This window comes from Canis lupus, chromosome 32 (genome assembly GCF_003254725.2).
Source record: "Canis lupus dingo isolate Sandy chromosome 32, ASM325472v2, whole genome shotgun sequence".
In the NCBI taxonomy this organism is placed as follows: Eukaryota; Metazoa; Chordata; class Mammalia; order Carnivora; family Canidae; genus Canis; species Canis lupus.
The window spans coordinates 28,991,827-29,018,651 of NC_064274.1; the positions used below are offsets into that span (position 1 = coordinate 28,991,827).

General features: G+C 37.6%; 1 long non-coding RNA gene across 14 annotated transcripts in view; it reads right to left on the reverse strand.

Annotated features, from left to right (window-relative positions):
- LOC112671731 (uncharacterized) overlaps positions 1-26,825 on the reverse strand; it is an 83,037-nt gene that overhangs the window by 49,547 nt on the left and 6,665 nt on the right. For all 14 annotated transcript variants that reach the window (XR_007407823.1, XR_004811358.2, XR_004811357.2 and 11 more), the window contains one exon: positions 12,724-12,902. This is a non-coding gene — a long non-coding RNA (uncharacterized LOC112671731). The remainder of the gene's footprint in view (positions 1-12,723; positions 12,903-26,825) is intronic.

The following is a 26,825-nucleotide window of genomic DNA, read 5'->3' on the forward strand; positions in this document are numbered from 1 at the left end:
AGGCTTGAAATTGATGCTCCCTCTCATCTCACTCCTCCAAAAATAACAGTAATGGCTTAATCATATTCTTCCAGGGTTTTTTCTACATGTATACATATGCATATATTGGTATTGGCAGCTAGGTATTTAGATATCACATTACAATGTTGTCAGTCATTCCCAGCTCTTCTTGAAATGTTCCATTAATGACAGAAAGGTTTGGAGATTTGCTGCAAAGACCAACAGACTGGACTGAGCTTGCCCCCTGTTGAAATGTCTGATTTGCAGCTCATATCAGTTATGATAATGTTTCCTAAACATCGCCATCTGCATTTTCCAAGTTTGAAAACCCTAAGCTGTGATCATTTGGCAAGCCAGAAATCTTGAGCTTCTCCTTATGTTAATGCCTCTCCCTTACCATCTTCTTCCATCCACAACTCCATGCAGCCAATCTAATCTCCCCTGTTCATGTCTCTCTGTTTGCAACATCACTCCCGTGGTCCAAGTCATCAAAATCTCCCATCTGAACTGCTGCAGTAGCCTCTTTATGATCTTGTCCTCTTCTAATCCATTCTTCACAAAACCGCTAGAGTCATCTTTTTAAAGACATAAATCTAATCCTAACATCCACTTATCAGGAGTTTTCCATTGCATGTACAGCAAAATCCTTGTATACTGTTGCCATCAGTCTTTGGGTGTTTTTACTTTGGCTCTGTCCAGCCTCAGCCACTCTCCTTTCATTTCCCAGGCTCCAGCCACTCTGGAGTGGCCCCCAGCCCTGGCTTAGACACATGGATCCTGCTATTCTCTCTGCCTGCAGTCTTCTTCCTCAACCCTCCCTACTTTACCTAATAAACTCCTAGTCAGTCTTCAAATCTCAGTTCAAATCCCACTCTGTCGGGATAAATTTTTACCGTATGTGTGAGGTTTAGTAATATCTCTGTTGCCCACTAGACTGTCAGCTGCAGGCAAATAGGTCTGTTTTAGTACCTGGTTTCCCCAGACACTAACAAAGTACCTGCCACGTGGCAGGAACTAGAACGTTTGCGGAGTCAAATTACTTCCCTACTAAAGAATCTTAATTTGCTAATAATTAAAGGACCAGTACAGGTGAAGTTACTGGGCAGAGTCCCAACTGGGGAAACACAGACCATGCCCTCTGGTAAGAGCCCGAAAGTAGGAGTTTGCTCTCTACTTCCAAGCCCACTCACCCATCCAACCCCTGGCTCTGGCTGTACTCGCTCAGCTTGGCCATGCCTGGATGGGCAGAAATGACATTATGCAAATGGATAGCAGTTCAGATTCCTCCTTTTTCAAGATTAAAAGATGACCTTTCAAAGATTTTTAAAATTAATTATTCTTTTTAGTAGTGAATTCAGCTAGGGAAAGAAACCAAATCTATCAAATTACTTTTCCATCCTTTGGTGCCCTCTATTGATGGTAAACTCAATTGCAGTGAAATTACTCTTTTTTTTTTTTTTTTTTTTTTCCCTAGCGAGGAGAGCTGTGAAGAGGGTATCTGCAAGCCTTTCCACAAATACAGGTTCTGGGTGAATTTAAATAAAGTCTTTGGGTAAATCCAACTACTATTTCATCAAAATCAAAAGTAGTGTTTATGGATTGGGTTCATGCACTCGAACTTTCTGTCACATCCTTAGGCATGTTCATCTGGCTAGCGTTAGAACTCATAGCAAAATTGGGACAGAATTTCCAAGCATCAGATAGCAGTAAGAAGAATTATCTTTGCCTGTGCAGAAAATATACCCTACACAGGGCTGCCAGATTATCTTTTTGGTTTTCCTGCCTGGGGAAAAAACAGACCTATACTGGAAACATGAACAAAGCAATAAGAGACTTAATCTTAGGAAATAAACTGAGGGTACCTGGAGGGGAGGTAGGTGCAGGGTGGGGTAACTGGGTGATGGGAATTAAGGGGAACACGTGATGTAATGAGCACTGGGTGTTATGTGAGACTGAAGAATCACTGACCTCTACCTCTGAAACCAATAATGCATTATGTGTTAATTACTTGAATTCAAATTTAAAAATAAAATTTTAAAATGACATTTAATTTTTTAATTTATTTTAATTGTTAATTAAATAAAATTATGTAAACTTAATTTTAATCAATTTATTTTTTCCAAATAATTTAGTTTCAAGATAATGTTAGCTCTTTTCAAAATGTATGGCCCACGTCTCATAGACAAATGGATGAGTCAGTAAAAAACTATGTGCCTTTGTATGTGCCTTCAATTAGAAGCTCAATTATTGGTTAGAAACTTATTTTTCTAGAAGTATTTAAAGTTTAAGCAAAAGAAAATTTTCTGAAATGAACTAATTATATTTGCTTGGTTTTCACAAATTTTGGAAGGAGTTACATGTAGAACAGAACCCACTTTAAACTTTCCAGTGATTAGCCAAGAAAACTCCTCCAATTTTTTTCCTCTGAAGTGGTCAGTGAAGATAAATGAAAGAATGATGAATCTCCATACTGAATTTACAACTCAGCTTATATATCTGAAGTACATTTGGATGCTGAGGCAGTGTCACAGCACTAAGACAACAGATACACAATGCAAGCCACATGTGTCACTTTAAATTTTCTAGTAGCCACGCTAAAAACAGTAAAAAGAAACAAATGAGTGCCATTTTAATATTATATTTTTAATTTAACCCAGTAGGTCCCAAATATTATTAGTTCAACATGGAATCAATCAGTATAAAATATTATTAACAAGATATTTCACACTTTTCATGTGGCTTCAAAACCTTGTGTGTTTTCTACCAACAACACATCTCAATTCAGACACTAAATTTTCAGTGATTAATGTGAAATATGGTTCTATTAAAGCAATAAAGTTATCTTTAATAGATAAATATTTTATCCTGCTTCAGCTCTTAAAGTAGAACTAAGTAAAATGTGAACTTCATTTTTTAAAAAAAGATTCTATTCATTTATTCATGAGAAACACAGAGAGAGAGACAGAGACAGAGAGAGAGAAACAGGCTCCTTGCAGGGAGCCTGATGCAGGACTCGATGTGGGACTCGATGTGGTACTCAATCCCTGGACCGGGATTACGCCCTGAGCCAAAGACAGACGCTCAACCACTGAGTCACCCAGGTGCCCCAAAATGTGAACTTCAGTACCTCTCTTAGCACATTTCAAGTGCTCACTGTCCTTGAGAAGCTAGCAGGTAACTGTGATGGAAAATTTTAAATGTCACCTTGGCCTTGGCCCACCACTGGGTGCCCAGATTACACACTATTTCTGGGTGTCTGTCAGAGTGATTCTGGATGACATTAGCATTTGAATGATCACACTCAATAAAGTAGACTGCCTTCACCAATGCAGGTAGACATCAACCAATCTGTTGAGGGCCTGGATAGAACAAAAGGGAGAGGAAAGAGAAATTCATCTCTTTTTTCCTGCCTTACTTCTGGGCTGGGTGGGTCCTCATCTTTTGCTGGACTGGGATTTACACCATAGGTTCCCCTGGTTCTCAGGCCTTTGGATTTGAAGTGAATCACACCACCAGCTTTCCTCAGTCTCCAGCTTGCAGATGGTAGACTGTGAGACTTCCCAGGCTCCATAATGGTGCGAGTTAATGCCTCATAATAAATCTTGTTTCTGTTTCTCTGGAGAACCCTGGCTAACACACTACCGTACTAGACAGTACAGGTCTAACACATTCCCAGCCTACAACAGCTTCTGGTAAATACTAAGTCACCTCTATCCTAGTTCTGCCACCAAGTGATCTTGATCAAATAACTGACCTCTCTGGACTCATCTGCAAGTAAGTGTGGACGTACATGACCTTTGAAACCCCTTCTAACCTGTCATTTTATATTTCTAAATCTTCCCGAACATCCCTTGGATTCATCCAATTTCCAGAAAGGAAAACAGAAGCTCTATTTATTTTAACACTCAGTTCTGTGCTACAATCTTTTATGGAGCATCACCTGGTTTAAAGACCTGAAGACACACAGATAAATATGTTACTGGCTGTGCCCCCTAAACTCACAGTTGAATATCGTTCACTGTAACACATATATGACAAAGCTACATCCAAGCTATGAACAACTATTGTGGTAACACACTGAATAGTGCAATAGTTCTACAGAGTTCACAAAACGATTGTTTTAACTTAGTGAATTCATTGTTAATCAGTTTATCCATGTGTTTGGCATCACCCAAACAAAATAACTTATATATTGTTTTTTTTTCTCTTTTTGAATCTATGCTCTACGTTTCACTTGGGCAGCCTTAATATCTGAAGAGAATACAAATGGGGCTTAGTTCATAGGTCCTTTTCTGAAACCTGCTTTATTTGGTCTCTCAGGTCTAAGAGCCATGCGCTGATCTACTTACCATGGACTGTCCTGAGAACAGCATGTCCCCTTGCCAACATTTGCCAAACAGATATCAGCCTATGAATCGAAAGTCTCCATGAAGCAATTTCCAGCTGAGGCAAAGCATTCAGAGCCCCCACTGTCTTAATCGGCAGTGTCTTTTTCAACCCATCTAAATGCTGCCCATGGTCCACAAAATAATCCATTTCAACATCAGCTGCTGAGACCTATGATTCACCTCATCCACTTCAACTCTTTGCAGGCTGGAGCCCATGCTAGTTCCATTGCCTAATGGTGGCTACGAATGTGTCCCTCCAAATTCCTGCACTGAAGGACAAAGCAGTAGCTATAAATTTCACTAAGACCTGATGTTAAAGCTATTTAGTGTTTCTTAGGACTCTGAAGCATTTATTTCTGCCCCACATAGAAGCTGTTCTCCACAATGAAATGGGAAGACTTCTCAAAAGAAAGCATTTGATGATCTAGCTGGTAGAAACAGAAATGATTAAAACAGAGGCAAAGAATACACATGTTGCTATTACCTTAATGATTAAAACATGTAGCTCATTAATTTAAGCTGACAGTGGGCCCTTTTGTGGGTAGACAATTCATATGTAATGTCTTACTCCAGCTGAAGAGACTTCTCCCGTGCCAAGCCTGGCTCCCCATTTCTTTTATTACTGAGAAGCCATTGGTACAGTCCAAAATGATTAAAGCCATAGAGATTGAATTGCAGACAAAGAACTTCATACTGGATCAGGAATGAGAAAATAAAACTCCAACCAAGTATAGGACTCAAGGGACTTAACGATCAAAATATTCAATTTTCTTTAAGTTGGAAAATTCAACTTTCTAGTTTATAACATGTTAGAAAAAATAACTGACATGGTCTATTAATACATTAATACTTTTTCTGTGTAAGGAGTTCCTCCAGGGTCCCTAAAAGAGAACCCTTAAAATCATGTATGTATTGTGCACAAAATGTCAGAAGTATAAGGAAATTAATGAAACAGATTCCTGGATCCAGTTCTCCTTGTCCATAGCTATCCAAACCTGGAGAAACTTGTAAACTTGATCACTGGGATAATGATCAGCAAAACAGCACCTAAAATATTTAATCATAAAACAGAGCAGCAAAATTAATTTCTCACAAAAATTACAAAAATAAAATTCTCCAAATCATCTCCATATATGTAATCCACAAAAAAGAAAATTTCTTGGGACGCCTGGGTGGCTCAGTGGTTGAGCATCTGCCTTTGGCTCAGGGTGTGATTCCAGGGTCCTGGGATCGAGTCCCACATCAGGCTCCCTGAGGGGAGCCTGCTTTTCCCTCTGCCTGTGTCTCTGCCTCTCTCTCTCTGTGTCTCTCATGAATAGATAAATAAAATCTTTTTTAAAAATTTTAAAAAATAAAAATAAAAAAGATTTCTTTTGCACAAAACAAACAAGAATAATTCAAACCTCCACTATCACTCAAAAAGCACAGAAATTATATTCTATTGCTAGTACTCTGCATCGAATTTTTAAAATCCATTTAAACCACTTCTCAATCACCAGACTTGGGTCTTGTTCTTTTTCTTCTTAAGCTGTAACTAATATATTAAAGCAAACTGTACCCTTACATGATGTTAAGATTACCCATAGAGGAAATTCCCACCCCCTCTGTTATACATCTTCTTTCACACTGCATCCATTCCCATAGGACCATCTTTACTGAGTTCATGATACAGATCAACTGAGGGAAGGGCACAATTCTTGGGATACTTTCAAGTGCTTCTTTAAATGCAAATGGCTCCTGTTGAGATAAATCTTATTTTAACCAAATGGTAAATTTCATTCTGATATTCTGCTGTTTGAAGGCCAGCTCTTTCAATGTAAGGACAATCATGACAAATGCCATATGAATCTTCCCCACTTGACTGTGGATGCGTTCTTCTTAAGTCAAAATAAGTTTATCTTGATTAATAAAATACACAAGAACTCTTAAATAGACTATGTCTGATGCAACCCACTCCACCTCTGTGTTGATTTGAGAGCTGTATTGCCTATGAAGACAAAGAGATTAATTATTAGTTCTTATTTGTATAGATGAGACCTATTTCTGGTTGATACTTCCTCTGGCTTGGTAAAGTTGGCAACATGATATTGATGCCTAAGAGTAATGTTCCCAGCAAAATCTTGGTAATTTTATTTTTTTAAAGATTTTATTTATTAGATAGAGAGAAAGAGCATGTGCACAGGCAAGTGGGGGGAGAAGCAGGATTCCCACTGAACAGGGAGCCTGACGTGGGGCTCGATCCCAGGACTCTGGGATCATGACCTGAATAGAAGGCAGAACCTTAACTGACTGAGCCACCCAGACAGCCCAAAATCTTGGTAATTTTAGATGACTTCTTTCATTTAAATTCCTGCTATTTAACAGGTTTCACAATGCATTTGTTATATGATGCCTCAATTTTAGAACTTTTAGTTTAGGACCAGCACAAATAGTTCAGCTAATGAAATAATGATTTTTTCATGCTGTACTACATGGTAATTTAAAGCATTTCTATTAAACAAACTGTCTCATTAGAGCTCCTGATGATGCTTTGATATGGTCAGAAATCCCATGGATGCTACTGGAATGCACTCTAACTATCATATGAACAAGCTAAAGAAGATTACCATAAGCCAAACATTTTAGAGTATTCAAACGACCTACTTTAAACCCTTTGAAGCTATTTGGTGGAGTGGACCCAAGATAAATTACTCTTGTTTAACAAGTACCTTCCAATTTATGTTCCAAAAGGCATCTAAGTTCTACCACTGAGATTTATTTGAAAAATTCTATTTTTTCTCCTATCCTATCTGAAGATTACTTGTATGATCTTATCAATGTTACTTTGTAACATTCTTATTGTCCTATTACTACTTTGTTTCTCACAGGATAGGCTAATAATGAATATTATAATAAAGACTTGACTGTTTCATATCGTATTCCCTTTTTTTCCCAACAGATTCTAGACTCATTTGGGTATTTCTCTAGGAAACTAAAGATTAAGGATACAAGTAAACTAAGTTGGTAAAAGTATCACTGAGATACTCTTTTTAAAAAAAAAAATCTATGCCCAATGTGGGGCTCGAACTCAGGACCCTGAGATCATGTGCTACCAGCTGAGCCAGCCAGGCACCCCTCATTGGGAATATTAAGATAAATGTTGTTACTTTATTTTTTTATTTGAATTCAATTAGCCAACATATAGTACATCATTAGTTTCAAATGTAGTGTTCAATAATTCATCAGTTGCATATGACACCCAGTGATCATCACATCATGTGCCCTCCTTAATGCCCGTCACCCAATTACCCCACTCCCCCATCCTCATCCCCTCTAGCAACTCTCAGTTTGTTTCCTATAGTGAAGAGTCATCAGAGAAGGAGAAAAACTATGAAAATTGTTGTTACTTTAATTTAAATATTCAAATGCCTTCTTATAAATAAGCTGAAGGTTTAAGAAGATAAGAAATTGTTACTTTCATTATGGTTAAAAATAGATGAAAAAATAAATTTTTAATGTTCTTAACATAAGCAAGAAGTGAAATTTGTAAACTTTTTATGTCACCAAAACAACTAGCTTCTTGAATTTAAATACCTGTTGATTTGATTTAAATATCAGATTCATTATTGTAGATGGCAATCTGCCCAAGGAGGTAAAAAATGGTTTTCATGAACACATACCTGTGTTGCCACAAAATCTCTAGAGCCTGGACATCAACTAACCAAAAGTAATATAATCTCACCATTGCTCTTATAACAAGAGAGGTCATCATCTGGTCTTTAAATCGAATACTAAATGTTAAGTCTGTGTAATAATCCCTAAAGCACTATTCTAACTAATAGGTATTAAGAAAATGGTAGTCATCCACATAACATATTTAACCATCTTTGTCTCAGGTGCCTCTTCAAGGCACATGAAATCAGTTTTTCCCATGTAATTCTCTGAATCTCTGAGTTCTGAAAATACTTCTCTTTTCCACTCACCTGGCTGCCCAAAGTGGCAGATACAATAACGTTAACTTCACATTAATCCTGAAAGCTGGAGCACATCAAATTAAACATCACCCAAATATCTTTTTTCCTAGGCAACCCAAATCAGGCTTTTAAAAAAGCACATCTTCCAAACCAATTTAAAGTTCAAGCTATCTATGTGTGTGTGTATGTTTTCTAAGCCATGTATTTTTGAAAGCTGAACACAGACAAAGCCTGAACAGAACATCCAAATAGCCTCTCAACTGATACATCATTCAGTTTAAATTCCTGCCAGGAATCTGATTTTGTGAGTCCTTGTTAATTACCAAGCTTTCCAAACTTTCTGTAATGACCTCTGATGCACAAAGAAATCTACCCATCATATAACCAGTCTCCAAAGCAAAAAGTGAGCAGAAAATTGAGGCAAGCACCCAGGGAATTCAGGCAAAACCTCACAGCTTGTTTTGTATCTCCTTTTAAATATCACAACCCCAGAGTAAGACAGCAAATAATTGATAGGCAATGTAGAAAAGAGTGATGGGATTGAAACCCTGCAGGGACTGACCCAGAAAGACAGATAAAAGGAACTGAGTGGAGACTGGTTGCTCCATCTTAACACAGTCCTGAGAGGTAGCTATTTCTGAGATCTAGCCCTGTCTAATCCCTCCATGACTTCAAACATATTGCTCAATGTTTCTATTTTGGTAATTCTTACTTTTTCAAATGAGGATAATAAGATATAGGTTCAGTTTCATCTCTGAGCTGAGGTGCATTCAAAAGGCATCCTTCTAGCTTGTTTTTTTCTCTAGGAGGCAATCTTCCATGGAAGCCTTCCCAGGGAGATCCCTTTGTGACCAAAAAGGAAGTTACTTAACCTCCTGGCCTCAATTCTCTCTTCTGCAAAATGGGAGTTAAAAATACCTACCCTGTGGATCTGGATGAGGATAAAATAAATGCATAAAGTCACTGGGGTGCCTGAGTGCCTCAGTGGTTGAGTGTCTGCTTTTGGCTCAGGTCATGATCCCAGGGTCCTGGGATCAAGTCCCACACTGGGCTACCTGCAGGGAGTCTGTTTCTCCCTCTTTGTCTCTCTGCATCTCTCTGTGTCTCTCATGAATAAATAAATAAAATCTTTAAAAAAAAATGTATAAAGTCACTTAACAATGGGCCTTACAAATTAAAAAAAAAAAAACCTCAGGAAGTGGTAGCTATTATTATTTTAAAAAGAAAGTTCTTACAAAAAAAAAAAAAGAAAGTTCTTACAGATTGTCAATGACCTTCCGTGTTATCTAATAATCCTTTAAATTGGTGAATTATTATTGGAAACCTAAAATTAACCATATTTAATTTAATCTAATTCCATTCATCTTAGGCTATAAACTAGAGAATTACACACTACCTTCTGTGATTTTATGTAGTTTCATTATTTAATTTTGAAAATTTATTTAATTTATTTAAAATTTATTTAATTTTGAAAATTCTGAGGATTCAGGAAAGTGGTAATGTTGAAATAGACGGTACCAATTGAAGTCAAGTTTGTCCACATAGAAACTCAGAAGGAATTTATGGTGAAGCAGTTCTTGATTCACTAATAGAGACATAGCAAATGTATGGCTGCCACTAACCTCCAAAATATACATATATATCTGCAAATGAACATCTATATCTACTAACAGATCACTGAACTCTTCCATAAAGTCCAGGTTTTCCCAAAAAAAAGCCCTTTCAAAAATACTTTGAATGGTCTCTGCTGATCTATCAGCCACCACTAATCTATTTCCAGTCATGGATTATCACACAGATTGAAGCATATTTTAAATGGGGAAGAAGCCTTGAAGATGGAAAAACCTGATTTTGACTTCCTATTTTGGTTTTCTGTGTCTCAAGAACAAAAAAAAAAAAAAAAAAAAAAAGCAAAACATGACTAAAGTCAATTCTTAGTCATATGTGATAATGGGGAATATGATGTATTCCCCATTATGATGCATGAACAAATCAAATTAACAATTCTCTAAAGCCTGTATGAGAAATGAGGATTTAAATGTTGTGTAAATATAAAACATCATAGAAACACAGAAACTAAAGTTTTACTTGAAAACAAATAGCAAAAAATCCATGATAGGCAACCATGGGCAATGCTCCTCTCTTGTCAGAGCTGTTGACAAGTAACTAAGTCTACAGATTTTAATTTCCACCCACTCTGCCCTTCACTGCATATAGACTAGTAAATGGGGTAATGTATCTGAAGAGGGAGAGGGAGAGAGGCAAGAAGGAACAGGGACAATTGAGGTGGAAAACCAGACTTGTTGATCAGTTCTTGAATAATCTGTATCTGTAAAACTATAAAATTTTGGTGATTAACATATACAAACAGCCTCAGTGCTAAGAAGAGTAAAAACGTTAAGTAACAGTATGGGAAACCTATAGGAAAAAGCTAAACATACTTCAAAGGAAAAACCCAACAACAAAAAAATATATCTAAGCAATTTTGTTTAGCTCTTGTGTAAAAGACAAGCTCATCTAAGTTGAGGCTGAGTAAGGATGCTATCTGTTGGGCCACTAACACTGAAAGAAGTAGAACAGAATCACAGTGAACTGACTTTAGAGCCAGACTCTCTGGCTCTCTGGGTCAATCTCAGTTCTGGAATTTTCCAGCTTGTGACCCTGGACAAGTTGCATAGCTTCTCTGTGCCTCCATTCCCTTCTCTATAAAGTGGGGATGATAACAGAACCCATCTCAAAATGTTGTGAAAAGGTTTAAATGGACCAATAATATATCTAACATCTAGAATGCATAACAGATATTCTTACCATAATAGGTATTATACTCAAGTGTTTGCTATTGCTCTTAATTGCTATAACTAGTTAAAGATCACACCTCAAAGGAAAATTAGGTGCTTTTTAAAAATAATAGGATGTATTATTGAGTTTTTTTATCATGTGTTTATTTTTAGGTACTTCAGAGAATATATTGATTTCCTATCATTGCCATAATGGATTTCCACAAATTTAGTGGTTTAAACAACACAAATTTATTATCTTACAGTACCAGAGGTTGGAAGTTAGTAATGAATCTCACTGGGCTCAAAATATTGCAGGGAGCTGCCTTTCCAGGGGTCCTACAGGAAAATCTATTTTCTTGTCATTTTAGTTTCTAGAACCTGCCCCCTTTCCTTGGCTGGCAGCCCTCTTCCATTGTCAAAGCCAGCAATGTCCAATCAAAGTCTTTCTCATATTATATCGCACTGACACCGACTCTTCTACCACATTTTAAGAACTTTGTGAGTACACCGGACCCATCCTGTTAATCCAGGACAATCTCCCTATTTTAAACTCAGTAGATTAGCATCTTTAATTCCATCTGCAACCCTAATTCTTTCTGCCATGTAACAAAACATATTCATAGGTTCCAAGGTTTAAGGTATAGACATTGGATGGGGGGGTATTGCTCTACCTATCACAGTGAGGAGTAGCAATCTATCTTAAATGCTGAGACAATTTATATACTTTGTGTGGTAAAGTAAGAATGGCTTTGGAGTGAACAGATAAGAGGCCTGAGGTCAAGCCTGTGTTCACTTATTTCCTAGTTTTATGACTACCATTAATTTTAAGCCACTTGAACTCTCTGGGTATATAAAATGAGCTGCACCCCTAACTAGGTATTTGCTTCAAAAATGGTAATTTGGTAACATGGAGCACAGAGCTGAGGAATATGAGATTGTCATCTCCAATGGAAAAACCACTCAAAAATGCTTGAGTGACAGAGGATGGTCATAAACAGTGTCCCTTTTACTTGTGAACAGTGGCACATGTCCATGCTTGGGCTGACCATTAACCTTGAGATAGCCTCTGGTTCCAACTGGGCAGCAAGAAGGATCGCACTGGCTTTCCAGTCTAGTCTGTTTTGAGTTCTTGTATACTTGCACAGATGTTTTTAGCTAGTGATATGTGTTGCCTTGAGAAGTTCATCAATTACAGAATCTTGGAAAGCAGTATGTGTGTTCCCTGCTCCTCTTCCCAGGCAAGAACAGCTGTGTAATAGCAAATCTGTCAGGCATTCAGCTGCTCCTCATCCAAGACCTCCAGGGTTGGCCTATCTTTCCAAGCGAATTTGAAGTTTCTGTATTCTCTTTGTTTCCTGTGGCTATCTATGACTAGGGGGTGGGTCTCAGAGCTGTGTGGTCCAGTAGGGATATTTTGGGCTAATAATATCCATTGTGCTTGGGAACTTACAGTAAAGTTCCTGGGTCGAATTTGCTGGTCTGTGCTAAAAACATCGCACACCACTGAAAAGGAGCCAAAGCCTTAAACGAAGTGAGAGAGGTTGTGTCTAACAGATGGTGTTGAGCAGGAAGGTAATAAAGACTCTAAAAGAAGTGACTTACCTTTGTTGTTGAAGGCATGACCTTGAAACTATGAAGCCAGAAATTAAGAAATGAATATGACACAGTTGATCTTCATTCTCAAGCAGAATAAATCTTCTCCTCTACATTTTTTGTCACTAAGGCTCACTTAGGGAGAAAATCCTTTCTGCCTCAACTCTTGTGGCTCCTTAACAAAAATTCTGCAGTAAATAAATAAATAAATAACCAAATAAATAAATAAATAAATAATGCTTTCCCTGTTTGTCATGAGAAATCACTTATTACATAATTTTATTTATTTATTTTTAAGATTGTATTTATTTATTCATGAGACACACACACACACACACAGAGGCAAAGACACAGGCAGAGGGAGAAGCAGGCTCCATGCAGGGACCCCGATGTGGGACTCGATCCCCGGATTCCAGGATCACACCCTGTGAGCCACCCAGGGATCCCCCTATCACATCATTTCAGATGTGATTTCCTAGGGTGGCAATATTTGGCTGCGCTAACGATGCATCAAGCATATACATAGTAGGGTTGAGGGTAGGTCTCTATGTTAAATGATTTCAGTAGAATCGGCTGTTGGCCCCAGGAGCATAAAATCTGTTTCTATTTGTTTGCTTTGTCTACTAATATCCAGCAAAAGTATCCCTTGCATTTGGAAGCACTCTTGGTTGTATTTTATTTGAGAGCTGGGTCTCTTTCAATGTTGTATTTTTATTTAATAATGGAAACAGTTGATTAATGCAAACGCTTGAATACTAGGCTGAATAGCTATTACCATGTTTTGTCACTAAGGCTCACTTAGCAAGAAAATCCTTTCTGCCTCAACTCTTGTTAATAGAACCATTCAAAAATATATTGGTCAATATTGGTCTGTTTTCTTAAATTGAGAAGTATGACACATTCAATATAATTTTTTGGTGTGTTACTACTATATTAAGGATCTTGTAGGATATGGGAATCAAGATTATGGACATGTTTGGACACTGTACAGCCGTGGATTGAAGACTGAGATGAATGTGTATTAACCTTAGAACATTACTTTTTATTAAATGATTGATACCCCATTCTTTTTCCTGAAAGTCAGAATAGAAGCTAATTCCAGTTAATTTATGGTTCATTTCACTGAGTTTCCCTTAAATGAGATTTTACTGTAAGATGGCTCATTCTATTATGAAATGTGAGATTTCTTTGGGGTGAAGTTAACATTTACAAGCAAGATGAAAACTAATGTCTTTAAAACTTGAAAGATGAGGCTTCTTAGAAGTTATTTTCTACATGCCACACAGGTTGGCCTGTTTCTGGTTGAAATCCAATTCCAAGCACCTCTTTTTACATCTAAGAACTCTGGTTCTGCTTGTGTCTTTTATTTGGTGACATTGTGGTAGCTTCTTTCTGTTGCTCAGAATTTGTCCAAAAAATGTGGAACATCTTGATAACTCTAATCCATCTATAGGTCAAGTGCCCTCTCTGAAGAATTCTTCTGGTCCTTATGCCTGCTGCCCAACCATCAGGGTTGGCTTCAAGGCAGGACTTAATTTACCTTGTTTTAAATCATGCGCTCAATTGCTTTCTTTTTCTCAGGTGGTGAAAAGCCACCTAAGACTAGCTTAATGCTTAAAAGAAAATAAAGTTAGAGAAATTATCCGTCTGCTTGTAAACAATAAGTTCGTGTATATAATGTAGCTCATTCTATACGATATTAGGCACTCCTTCAATAAAAGCAAAAGAAATTAAAAGATCCTAGAATTCCTTTGTTATGCTTAAAAGCCTCCCCTACTCCAATTGCCTAGTTTTATAGGAATATGTGTTCTCTCCCATAATCTGAAAATGCATGTACCTAATTGAAATAAGATGTACCCCTTAAATGATGAAAATAAAAAGTGATCAAAATAGATTTTTGTTATCCGTTGGGCATTGGGAGTTTAAATGCAAACTGCATGGCTTGCAGTGTGGGGAATTAATTATTGGTAATTGAAGTTGTAAGCTTAATTCCCTGCTTGCTTCAATGAAAATGAATCCTTTTATTTAATATTGAAATAAGCACCACTAACCTCATGATCTAGGACAGCACACACATTCAGCTATTGAGCAATAGTGAATGTTAAGAAAGCTTTATCTCTTAACCACTGAGTTGTGATTAAAACAAAACAAAACAAAACAAAAACGTCAGGAGTAGATACATTAGCAAAGAGCATAATAGATGGTATTGGGTACCCTTAATAGATCCTGTTCTTGTTCACCAGTTACAAAACCCATCACATATTCTAATAAATTCTAAACCATAAAAAATATATATATACATAGATACACTTTTTGAAAACTTGGGGCCAGTAAAATGTTTTCATTGAAATACACCGTCATATTGAAGCAGGATGACCATTTAGACTGTTAAGCGAGCAAATTTGCTGCCCTGTTCCTGCTGTGAGGAATTCTTTTCTTTCTGAGGGAAGATTACAATCAGGCATGATGTGGATCCTGCTTCCTGCCCAGTCTCTCTGATCTGTCTCTCTGTCTCTGTCTCTGGGCTCCGGCCATTCAAAGATGCCTCTGGGCATTTACATTCCCTGTTACTTAGGTCTGGTAGGCTTTCCCAGGTCCCCTATATTCCCCCTTTGCTTAATCAATATTTTTTACTCCTCTCAGATCTCAGCTCAAACATTATAGCTGAGACTGGGGCAGGTCCTCCTCTTTTATATTCTTAACACAGTAAGTCATGTGCTAACTTGTTTTGTGCTTGCCCCTGCTGCCAAAAACAATTTCGGGAAGGCAGGGAGGTGTCTGCCTTGTTCATAGCTAGCGTGCCAGTCACTAGTTCAGAGCCTTACACATACTGGGAATCAAGAAATATGTTTGAGAGAAGGAAGGAAAAAGAAAATAGGAAGAAAGAAAGGAAAACAGAAGGTTAATTAAGGTCAGTCTAAGAGTCCTTTGGCAAAATTCCCATTTTATGGTCCTGAAGAGCCCATGACAGTTATGATACAATTAATGATTTCTTTTTTCATTTTTTATGGGAAACAAATGGAATTAATACTTTCCAATTTTTTATTTATTGTACTTCATGATAAGTCCTGAATGCACCTTTCCAGAAGACAATTTATCCATATTTCAATAATTAACACACATAATTGTATAATTTGGTAGGGCCACCAAGTGCCCCCTCCCTCAAACAGATTTGAGCAGACCTATATCAGAGAACATCATTGTGAAATTTCAGAACACTGGGGACCACGAGAAAATCCTATGAGCTTCCAGAGAGAAAAACAGTTATATACAAAGGATCAGGAATCAGAATAACTTTAGACTTCTCAATTGCAACCAGACAAGGAAGAAAGACCTTCAAAATTCTCAAGGAAAGTATTTCCACTGCCATTCAAGATTCAGCCAAACTATCAAAGGACATTTTAATAAGGACATTCGTATGAGGGAAGAATACAGACATTTTCAGACATGCAAGTTCTCAAAAAGTTAATTTCCACGTACTCTTTCTCAAGAAGCTAGAGAGGATATGCTCCCACCAAAATGAAAGGAAAAAGTCAAGAAAGGGGAGGACATGGTATGTGGAAGAGTTTGTTTCTGCATCCTAACCTGTGTCATTGGAAGCTGACCTTTGCAGAGTGCATTTCAAACTACATGCCCTATGGTTGTGTTCAGCCACGGAGACTCACCAGCAAGAGATCTGGAAGAAAGGAGAGCAAAGACAGCCCAGAGCTCTGATGGGATTAAGAGACTTAACACAGTAACCACAGCATACATTCTCTCACTCATTTCTCATGGATTTCTATCTTTCATTTTCTTTTCTTCCTTCTTAATCCTCTCCTCTCCTACTTTCTCTTTCTCCCTTTCAATCTTTGAAATCAATCTCTTTCTCCCGTGAACAATCTTTGACAATACCCTATCACTGTGTTTAACTATAAAAAGGGCAATCAAGCCAAAATAGGCAATAGAGCACAACAGATCAAAGAGCATGGATCATGGAGTTAGACATCAGTCCTAGCCCTGCCATTTAATAGAGAGGTGACCCTGGGCAAATTACTCACCTTTACTATAACACAAGAAGAAGAAAGATCACTATATCTATTTCAATATGGGTTGATTAAATGAAATAACAAATGCAAAACCTTTGAACAGTGAGTGGCTGATTAAGCTCTCAATAAATGGTAGCTATAAGGAATATAAAATTAAAAGTGCCATTCCCTTAGGACAGCCAGATTGCTTTCAATTCCCCACTTCACAAACATAGCAAAAATCATTTCTAGGCAGTATCTATAGTAGTCAATAGTACTATCCACCAGATATTTCCAGTCTTATTCCTCAGCACATGATAAGAATGCCCTTCACCTTGAAGACCGAGCCGAGAATCTGCTTTGGCCAAGGAAATGTGAGTTGGATTGACTTAATGTTACTTCTGTGTGAAAGTACAGTTCATTTTAACTATTAAATCATAGAAGACTGTATCATAGTCTTCCATAGTTATATATTATAGGGCACATTTTGGGTACACCTGTCATATCTTAAACATAAACACATCATCAATGTAGCCAGTGTCAGTGGATTGATCCTGGAAGTTTGAGTTATTTTTTTCTATGCAATTGTGTAATATTCTAATGTGTCTATTTGAATATTTTATGCAAACAGTATGAGTTACAGTTATATCTATTTAAGCAATAATTGATTATTAAATTTATCCATTCCATCAATTTCTGCCTTTTAATTAGTACATTTGGACCAACATTTAAAGTAATTATTGATACATTTGGGCTTAAGCCTGCCACTTTATTATTTGTTTACTGTTTGTTTCCACCATTCCCCTTTTCTTGCCTTCCTGTGGATCACTCTAATTCTATTTTTTTAGAATTACATTTTAATTTCTTTATAGTGCTTTTGAATATTTTTTGTATAGTTTTCTTAATGATTGCCATAGGGATTATAATACATATGCATAACTTATCACAGTTTACCAGTGTCAACATTTTGTCACTTTGAGTGATATGGAAACCTGACTTCTTTTAAATCTCTTACTCTTTCACTTCTTTTAACTGAAATTTTTTCTAAAGATTTATTTATTTTTAGAGACAGAGAGAGTGCGAGCAGGGGGAGGAGCAGAGGCAGAAAGAAGGAATCCTTAAGCAGACTCTGCCCTGAGCACAGAACCTGATGCAGGGCTCAATCCCAGGACCTTGAGATCATGACCTAAGCCGAAATTAGGAGCTGACTGCTTAACCGACTGAGCCACCCAGGCACCCCTTTTAATTGAAATTTTTATTGAGACAATTGTATATACATATGTAGTTATAAGAAATAAGAAAAATCTCTTGTATACTGATACCAGCTTCTTCTGATGATAACATTTTATAAAACTATCACAACCAGGATAACAAAATTGATATAATCCGTAGATTATATTCAGATTTTCCCACTGGATTCATTTGTATGCGTGTTGCATCTGTGTGTATATCTTGACTTCTATCATCTTTATCATCTGTGCAGGATTATGTATCCATAATCACAGTCAAGATACTATATAGTTCCAACACTATGCGATCTCCCATTTGTTAACTACATGCACCTTCCTCCTGCCTCTGCTAACCACTTTTTAATATCCTAGACTAAAGAAATGGTCAATATTTTAAAATACCCTGCTACCTTCAGGGACACTAAGATTAATACACAAATTAAACCAAATACTTTTCATTCCCTCCATAAAAAAATAATTAAGAAAAATTTAAGTGCTGTAGATATGTATTGACTGAAGTCCCTAGACCACAACCAGGATATTGAAATTGAATCTACTGATCATATTCAGATTTCTTAGTTTTACTGATATTAGTGAATGTTTATGTCCTAAGTTTTATACAATGTTATCACCTGTGTAGGTTCATGTATGCACTACTGCAGTTAAGATATTCAAAAGTTCCAGAATCATGAAGACTGTATATGTTACCCTTTTATAACCTATTCACTTCCCTCTATCTACTCCCTCATCCTTAAGGCCTGGCAACCATTTGCTCTGACAATATGCCCTCCATTCCTACATTCTTTTTATTTTAAAAAATGTTATAGAAATGGAAAAATATAGCACATAACCTCTGACATTAGTTTTTTTTTTCTCATTATAATTTATCCCTTCCCACCTTTTAAATGTAATGTCCTAAGTATTTCCTCTCCATACACTGAGCATCACATCTGTTCCTATGTGTTTAATAGTAAAACCCCAGTGTAGGCAGAATAATGTCCCCCAACCCAAAGATGTCCATAACCTAATCCCTGGAACCAGGGAGTACATTAGGTTACATGAGAAAGGGAACTGAGGTGGCAAATGAAATTAAGGTTGCTAATTAGTTGATCTTAAAATGAGATTAGACTAGAGAGATTATACTAGATTACCAAGGTAAGGGCACAGTAGTCATCAGATCCTTGAAGGTGGAAGAGAGAGGCAAAAGAGTGAATTGGAGAAATGAAAGTGTGACGACTTGGCCAACCAACATTGCTTGAGATGAGGAAGGAAACCAAGATCAAGGAAAGCAGGAAGTTGTTGGAAGCTAGGAAAAGTAAGGAAATGGACTCTCTCCTCTAGAATCTCCAGAAGGAATACGGTGCAGATGACACCTTGATTTAACCCAGTGACACTCGTTTTAAACTTCTGACCTTAAGAGCTGTAAGATAATAATACAATACAATAATACTGTAAGACAGTAATACAATATAGATAGTGTTAACAAAGTAAGGGACAATTAATACATAATAGGGGGGCATCTGGCTGGTTTGTTTGGTGGAGTGTACAACTCTTGATCTCAGAGTCATGAGTTCAAGCCCCACGTTGGGCACAGAAATTACTTTTATTTTTTAGATTTTATTTATTTATTCATGAGAGACAGAGAGAGAGAGAGGCAGAGACATAGGCAGACGGAGAAGCAGGCTCCATGCAAGGAGCCCGGTGTGGGACTCAGTCCCAGGACTCCAGGATCACACCCTGAGCCTAAGGCAGACACTTAACCGCTGAGCCACCCAAGCATCCTGAGATTACCTTTTTTTAAATTTAATTTAAAGTTTAAAAATACATAAATGGAAGAGGTTAAAGTATCACATTTGACCTGGGGATTGAAAAAAATGGTCAATGAAAATTTTAATTTTAAAATGGAGTGATCTTGGGGGAATACCTTAACCAACTGATTAAACTTAGCATCATGAATAGTGAAACAACAGATGTAACATGACCCTGATATGATGTAATGAGAAGTATACAACATCTCCTAAGAAGTAGGCTTGCTAAAAATATTTAGCATGAATCTAATCAAATCTCTACACCTAACTGTTAGCTTACCAAAGTATAGGAGATAGAGGAACCAGTTAAATGACAACATGAGAAAAATAATCAGACAAACTCAGAATATGAGACATTGCATAAGACAACTGACTGGCAGCTCTTAAAAAGTCAACATCATTATAAAAAGGAGAGTGCACTGTTCTGTATGAAAACCAGTTAAAGAAATCTGACAACCAAATGCAATGAGTGAATGATTTGATTTGATCTTGGTTGAAAAATATTTATGATATTCTTGAAACAAACTGGATGAATTCAACATGAAGTTACTATTAATTTTCCAAGGCATAACAGTAGAATTGTGTTATATAGGAGTATCTCCCTATTCTTAGGGATTGCATGGTAAATGTTTGTCAGGGAAGTGTCACAATGTCAAATTTACTTTGAAAATATAGAGAGCAAATATAGCAAAATGTTAACAATGATTGAATCCCAGCAGAAGATAGGTGAATTTCAATGTTCAATCCTTTTAATTTTGATGTACGTGGAATTTTTTTCATAATAAAACTTATAACTTGATTTTTTTTCTGTAGGTGATATGTTTAAAAATAAGAAAAGAGTAGGCCTTGAGCAAGTGAGAAGGGCAGCAGGTAGAAGGACATCCTAGGCTGATGGAAAACCTTGAGTACAAGGATGAAGGTAAAATGCTTGTGTATTGAGAGACTAGGGAATTGTCCCTGTATGTTGTATAAAATTCATTTCTGCTACACCCTGTGGCTGAGGAACAAACTTCTACTGAGCCCCTGCTATTGTAAATGCCTCTTGTATCACTTAGAGTTCTTTGGCTGTCAGTGATAAAAGTAAGTTGAAGAAAAAGCTGAACATCCAGGACTCAAGAAGAACTGGAACCAATAAAAAGGGGATAATGAAACCCATAAAAAGTCTTCCCAAGGGGAATGGATCTGCTCCAATCCTTTTCCCTCTTTGGATTACTCTATCTATGAGTCACTTCTTAGGAGAGAGGTTAAAATCTAGATGCAAGCAGGTTCTCCCAGCATGGGCACTAAGGAATCAGTTTCTTACTGGGTGGCATTCTTGCTCACCTAAATTCAACTCTACTGAATTCTTTTATTTTCTGAGCGACCTTTGAATCCTTCTCATTTATTTTGCTTGTTGGCAAGAGTTGCCTTCTGTTACTTGCTACTAAAGAACCACAATACAATTTCCTTTGTCTCTTTTTTATTTGTAGTTAGACCCTTGGACATTTTCCTGTCATACATTTCATAACACAATTGCTTGTGGTGGTTTATTTCTGTCTGAATCTTTCTAGTAGATATAAAATTAGGATATTTTAAAAAATGTTTTCCTTCTGGATTCGGTAGGGTATAAGAGTTAAGGTATAAGAGAAAGTACAGTAGGTAAGGGTATGAAACACACAAGAGAAAAAAATAGAGAAAAGGAGAAGAAAGGGGGGAAATAACTCGAGAACAATTTTGGTACTGGAGTAAGTTTGTTAAATACACTGTGGAGCCTCACCCATAAGGAGCCTAAGACAGGAAGAAGCAATGGTTTGAGAACTAGTACAATGCTGGAAAATCAGTATGGGACAAGTAGAGTGGGAACTGTGGCTGAATGGCCAAGGTTTTAAGGATTTTTAAATCCTGGGAGAGGAGAATGAATATGTACAAGGTCAAGATAGAGCAGGAAGTTCCTCAGGATGCAAGGCAGTCCATACTCTGAGGACCTATAACAGCCACAAGAATTATCAAGAAGAGTTTTGCTTTAAAAAATATAAGTGAATAAATATAGCTTAGATCTAAGGTTATATTTTGGAGTTGGAGTTAGTTAGGAAAGATAAAAGTAGGGGAAGCGGGATGTAAAAGTTTGGTATGTCGGGGCTAGGGGGGATGCTCCTTAGGTGACAAGGACTGGTTTCACTTCTATATTTGCAACCCCTGGCAAAAAGGGAATATTCAAATTGCTTATAAGTAAACAGTTAAGTGGATAAATGAGAGAGTAATGTAGAAAAAGAAATCATAACTTGTGGGTGATTTTAAGGAATTCCAGAGATGCTACAAGTTTGCAAGGATAGGAATGACCATGGAGGGAACCTTCTCACACAGTTCAGTGTAAATAGTTGTTAGATACACATTCTGTGCTCTGCACCTGCACTTGGGAAGGATACAAGATAAAGTACAGTCCCCATCCTTATATAACTTACAAACTTGTGTGTGCAGAGGGAGAAATAAGTACATTAATACCAATAAGACTGGAAATACCACATAGCAAGAAACAAGTAAAACGAAAGTATGGGATAGAATCTGAAGGAGAATTCATGTCTGGTTGAGTGGGAGCTAGAAGACTTAACATGGGAGATGTGGTATTAGAAATGCACTTCAACACACTGCCAAAGTTTCCAAAGATAAAAGCATTCAGAAAGAAGATGTAGCACAAACAAAAGCAGGAGGCCAGGAAATGAAGGCTATATCCCAGAGGACAGGTTGTGATCCTAGTAGGAAAGTCTTGAATGCCAGGTAAAGGAATCTGAATCTACTCGTAGGTACTGGAAATCATTAAAGGGTTCTGAATGAGAGACTCACATGATCAAAGCAGTGTTTTAAAGAACATGAGTGTGTCAGAGTTTTGTAGGACCTTGCTACTCAAAGTCTGGTCTTGGGCCAGCATGCTCTTCACCTGGGAGCCTATTAGAAATGCTGAATCTCAGCTGGCCTCCCAGACCCACTGAATCTAAACCTACAGAGGAGCAAAAGCCCCCAAGTGATCCTTCTGCACATTCAACCTTGAGAAGCACTGCTGTAGATTATAGTGGAGGAGGAAGATTTGGCTTAAGGAGACCAGTCAGAGGACTAGGCCAAAGAGAAACAAACCACGATGGCAGAAGTAGACCTACCAAGGCTAACGAGGTTGGCCAGAAAGGGAGAAGCCATAAATGAGGCAGAACTTTGAGGCTAGATGGTGATGGTGTATTTCTGCCTCACTCATTTTCCTAATAGATTAATCATCTTCCCTTTGTTCATTAAAGTCATTGTTTCAACACATTTTTCTTCTATTTGTTCCTTCTGTTCATTGGCAAGCACTGCTTCTTTCTGATTGTGCTCATTGCTCACAGGCCATAAAACAAAAGAGAGATTTTCTCAAGCCTTGTTTTTAAGGAATGCAGATTGCAACTATTGCTATGCCACATGCTGGAGTAAAGAAATCACATAAAGAGATGAGAAGGAAGTAGAAAAGTGAAAATATCTTCTCTCATATATCAGGGTTCTCTTCCCTTCTGAGTTTAATACGAATCAAACAGGTGTGCGTTCAAAGCATGTGAGTGTGTCCTCATCAGCTTTTAATCATCAGCTTCAAGAAAATTCAGATCTCTCAGAAAGAGGGAAAAATAAACAGCTGAGCAGTGCGACTCATTTACACTTCAAATATACTTTGAATTGGTTATTCCTCAATTAATCAAATAGCTGGTGTATCCCTAAAGTAGTATAAAGTGACACACTGTGTGAAATCAATTTTTCTTTCCCAAATCATTAAATCCAGTAGCCTGTGACTACATCCCTGCTAATTCTGGTACCAGTCCTTTCATCCTCCATTAACTCTGGCACGCCTAACAGGCTGTCAAGAATAATTTCCCAGGACGTAAATAATTCAGAAATTAAAAATTAATAAATAATAACAGAGAACTACTGGGAAATAGGCTGGGTCAATTAGTGTGTTCTGCATTCTGTTTCTTCGCAGCAGGGGGGGCAGCCACATTCGTTACTTGAATCTTTCCTTCGATTCTGAGGTCTGATTTACAGCTCTTCATTACTGGATCCAGTCAGACACAATTACCTCCATCACTATCTCAGTTCCTAACTTCAAAGAAACGAACGTTTTCTTGTCTGCTTTTTTTCTCCTTGCAGCAGGCTCAGCTTGACATCCCTGGAATTTCTTCCACGCAGACTAATTAATAAGTCTTCGACTTATCATATTCACTTCTCTTCTTTGATGTGCTACCTTAGTCAATCATCCCATTTAATTAGAATTTCAATGATAACTTTACTTATCTTGTGGCTAGATGTAAATTAAAATAACGGGATTTTAATTCTCTTTCGTGTGGGGTTATGACATTTTTGGAAGCAAAAGTTTCAACACAAACATGATATTATGTACTTTCTATGTGAGGGTAGAGGAGCATTCTACTAAATCATTTTCCTCTTGCTACAAAAGAGTACTGCTGTGGAGCAAGCAATAATGGAAATGCGCTGGATTTTTCTGTAGCATCATTTCACCAAGCCCTTCACAGGAAAAAGAGAAATTGTCTTGATTTGCATAAATAATTGGATCAAGACACAGGTTGTGTTGCCAGCCAAGGCAGTGACTCTTTTGAAGGAAAAAAGTATCTCCAGAAAAATCAAGGCTTTGGTGACCCAAGCCTTTAAGATCTTTTGCCCTTTTCTGTCAAGCCATGCTATTCTGCATGTTGGTGAATCCTGCAGTGGCCTCTTTAGACTTCTACAAAATACCACCAGGAAAATTAAAAAACTCCCTCAAGAACACAGCAAACGGTTGTGGAGCACAAGATGTGATACCAATGTGTGATACACAAAACTGGCTAATAAAGAGGAGCAGAAAGCAATATTTCATTCCTAGGGAACAATAGTAAGGCCACTATTTATTAAGCTTCCACTGTGTGCCAGTCTCAAGCTCAAGTTCTTAGTCACAAACTTTACCTCTGTTAATTCTCCCAGCAAACTCGTTACATAGGCTTATTACCCCCCATGTTATGGATAAAGAGATAGTCTCAGGGAGGTTAACCTGCTTTCCTAAGGTCACAAGGGCAGCGCCTGAGAGGGAAGAAACAGAGAAAGCATAAGAATACAGTTTCAACCCTTGGAGCACAGCCTTTAAAGCCTTCCATGATCTAGCTTTAAACTGTCTGCCAAATTCATGGTCCTTCTACTCAATTACATAAGCTCATCCAAAATGCATCATCAGGGGTGCCTGGGTGGGGCAGTTGGTTAAGCAACAGACTCTAGATTTCAGTGATCTCAGGGTGGTGAGATCCAGCCTCAAGTCCAGCTCTGTGCTCAGTGGGGAGTCTGGTTAAGACTCTCTCCTTTCTCCCTGTGCCTCTCTACCCACCACCTCCTACAATAAATAAATAAATCTTTTTTTAAAAATGCATCTTCAGCATTAACTCATTGCCAGATTTTAGTATAATATATACCTTATTAATACATTGTTGATGGTTGCCTTAATATTTATAAGTCACTGTAGTTATAAACAGGGATCTCAGTCATCATAAACACATTTTTTAAAAGATTTTATTTATTTATTCATGAGAGACACACAGAGAGAGAGGCAGAGACTTAGGTAGAGAGAGAAGCAGGCTCCCTCTGGGGAGCCTGATGCAGTACTTGATCCCAGGACTCAGGGATCACACCCTGGGCTGAAAGCAGACACTCAACCACTGAGCCACCCAGGCGCCCCTAAACACATTATTTTTAAATAGCATCTGCAAACAGAAAATCATATGCCATATACATGACTTTCAGAATAAGAAAACAAGCTTTTCTTACATTTTTCTTATGCTATTTTTTCCCAGGAACAAAATTATTAGCTTTTCTCTGTGTCACTTAAAAAAAAAGTTACTAGCAAGAACATCACTGGCAATTTCACACAATTATTCTATCCTTGCTCTCAAGCTTTCCCCTCCTCTACTCTCAGTAACAATGCCCAGCAAGACAACAAACAGAAGTTACAGTGACCAATGGAAACTTACTTCATTAGTAAGACACGAAACCACTGCATTAATGCTATTTTGAAGCTAACCTTTCAGGGATTTAATACAGTTGTTCTTTAACAATAGAACTTGGTTCATTTGCTACTTAAGACATGATTATTTAAATTAAAGTTAATTGGTTTCCTTACTCCCCTTTAGGGCATTAGGCTCAGAACATTTCTATTAGAAAAATCCAATTTGTCTCAAATTCCTATTTCTAAATTTTAGAGTGGTTAAATTACTCTGGTATTTTAACTCTTTGTAGCAAAAATCATCTCTAAATTATAGCTCAAATGGCAAAGCAATTAAAGATGCAGGTGATACAATTAGCACAAAGGATGCATAGGAGTTCAGAAGACACAAACTCCAATGTTAGGTGAGTTAAAGGTCTCTGGCAGGGCCTTTCAGAGCCAGGAAAGCTTGGACCACTTCTACTTCTCTTGAGGTTCAGGGGTACAGAATACCCCCAACTTACAATGGTTCTACTTGACAATGGTGCAAAAGTGATACGCATTCACTAGAAACCACTGTCAAATTTTGAATTTGGATCTTTTCCCCCGGCTGGCAACATATAGTAGGGCACTCTTTCATGATGCTGGGTGGGAGCAGCAGCTGCAGCTCCCAGTCAGCTGCATGATCACGAGGGTGAACAACTGATACAACCATTCTGTACCCAGGCAACCACTCTGTTTTTCACTTCCAGTAGAGCATTCCATAAATGACATGAGATATTCAACACTCTATGAAAAAAATAGGCTTTGTGGTAGATGGTTTTGCTCAACTGTAGGCTAATGTGAATGCTCTGAGCACATTTAAGATAGGTTAGGCTAAGCTTTGATGTTCATATATTGTTAGGTATATTAAATGTATTTCTGACTTATACCTTCAGCATACCACAAGTTTATTGGGATGCAACCCAATAAATGTAAGTCAAGGAAGATATGTATAAATTTAAAATGAGGGGTACCTGGGTGGCTCAGCTGGTTAGGTGTTTGACTCTTGTCTTTGGTTTAGGTCATGTTCTTAGGATCATGAGATAGAGCCCTGAGTCAGGCTCCATGCTCAGCA